The sequence below is a fragment of the Glycine soja genome, unplaced genomic scaffold (genome assembly GCF_004193775.1).
Source record: "Glycine soja cultivar W05 unplaced genomic scaffold, ASM419377v2 tig00035840_1_pilon, whole genome shotgun sequence".
NCBI classification, from domain to species: domain Eukaryota; kingdom Viridiplantae; phylum Streptophyta; class Magnoliopsida; order Fabales; family Fabaceae; genus Glycine; species Glycine soja.
Genome location: NW_021144000.1, coordinates 22,501 through 24,569, shown reverse-complemented (window position 1 = coordinate 24,569; position 2,069 = coordinate 22,501). Strand labels below are relative to the sequence as shown.

Below are 2,069 nucleotides of genomic sequence, written 5' to 3'. Positions count from 1 at the left end.
ATTGTAGATGCTAATATGGTGATGCAATTGAATTGTATTTGCATTAGAGTCGCAATTGTGAATGTTTATTGCAAACATTTAGCCATTGCAACATGATTCTAATTTGCATTACATTCGTTCATTCATACAATCCATCTTTCATTATCAATGCAACAAAGAGTGAGGGTTATCTAACGATAGCCATAATTTCTTTTGCAAAACAATTGTAGTTTATAATGAAAAGCCTGTCTTGCTACATACTTGGTACCTGATCAAGTCTTCAGCTTATGCTGACGGCAAGGTTTAAAGAAGGAAGTTTTACACTTCTTCGCCTAACTAAGTAAAGACAACTATGGTTTTTATAAACTGCATACAATTGTTTTCAAACCCTCTCAATGCAGATTTAGGATACTTATTAAAGTCCCACGGTGGCAAAGATACATCTTCAAGCGGTGGATCACTCGAATTACCAATCGATGAAGAACGTAGCTAGCTACGATAATCGGTGCGAATTGCGGACACGCCGAGCACTTGAGCTTCCAACGCACATTGCGGCTTTCGGGTCTTTTCCGAGGTCACATCTGTCTGAGAGTTGAGATGTAAAATAATCAACAAAACACTTGCATACTACCATATATGCATTGTTTTGAGAGGATTGTATATTTATATGCATGAATCTTGATGTTTTTTCCTTTTCTTAATTGCAATTCGTTGCAATTTAGTAAGGAGAATCTCAAATCTACTTGTTTCACATGATAAATTTTGTGTACAATGCATATTTCATCTCTGCAAGCAGTATATATGAATAGATACTAGCATGAGATTCTAAGGTTAGTCGCTATCTGACGACGCTAAAGTCGTATTGCAGATAACTATGGTGATCAATAACCTGTTAACTGATGAATCTTCTTGCACTTGTATAAATCGTACAAATAGTATCTATTTCATTCTGTTAAAGCAGACCTAAGAAGTAATGCAAAGGGCAAAATTTGTGCAACATTAAAGTAGATTTACGTTGCTTGCTTGCAAACAACACAAATAAACATTAATCAACTTAATCAATATTTTTGATCTCAGATCAGGTGAGGTTACCCGCCGAATTTAAGCATATAATTCAGCGGAGGAAAAGAAATCAAATGAGATTCCCTGAGTAACGGGCGAGTGAAAAGGGATGAGTCCGGCGCAAAGGTTTTCCATTGAAAGGTGGAAAGCGGTGCTGCGTAATGGCTAGAGTCACGATATTTCAACTAAATCTGCAAGTCCCTCTGACAAGGGCCCTCTTCCCAGAGACGGTTCTAGGCCGGTGGCAGATCTTGGTTAATGGAATATCGATTACTGGCTTTAGTCGCGGATAGAGTCAGATTGCTTGAGAGTGCAATCCAAATTAGGAGGTAAACTCCTCCTAAGACTAAATACGATGGTAATATCGATAGCAAACAAGTACCGTGAGGGAAAGTTGCAAAGTACTTTGAAGAGAGAGTTCAAAAGGACGTGAAACCGCTTGTAGAGAAACGGATAGAACCACGAAGTGTAGCTGAGAGGAGAACTCAGCTCCTCTTGTGTATTGTTGCCTTTTTCTATTCAGTGCTAAGAATGCTTTACAGCGTTCCAAGATCAGTAGGTTAAGGGGTAACTTTTAGCCTGCCCTTGGATCTTGGTATTGATAGGAGGAGTGCAATATGTGCATGAGGAGTGCATTTTCTCAACTCTCGTGCTCAAACCACGACCAATGTGAAGGAGAGTGCAAAACTCTTGTTCAAGTGATAACAGCAAGGTGTACTAAACACACACCTAATCAGCATTTAGTTTTCACAGCTACTAATATTCCTTGCGTTGTTAGACTTAGCCTGTGAGCTAGTGTTGGCAACTGTTACCACAGTCACATTGGAGATGAATCTCTGCTTATGCAGGGTCAACAATGCTTGTCATCTGCTCTGACGAATCCGACTAGTCTTTCGTTGATGATGTCTGTTTCTTCACCTGGTGTTGAAACAACTCATGGATTGGCTGGCTTTTGGTGGTTTGTTGGTAAAAGTGGCAAGCTTACGTTAACCTAGTGATTCTGTGGTCAGTAGATCGGTACTCTATCC

The 2,069-nt window shown here is 39.5% G+C and overlaps 2 pseudogenes; both read left to right on the top strand.

Moving 5' to 3' along the window:
- Positions 1 to 420: 420 nt before the first annotated feature.
- LOC114404438 lies at positions 421 to 574 on the top strand (annotated as a pseudogene).
- A 473-nt stretch (positions 575 to 1,047) lies between these two features.
- LOC114404434 overlaps positions 1,048 to 2,069 on the top strand; it is a 4,168-nt pseudogene continuing 3,146 nt past the window's right edge.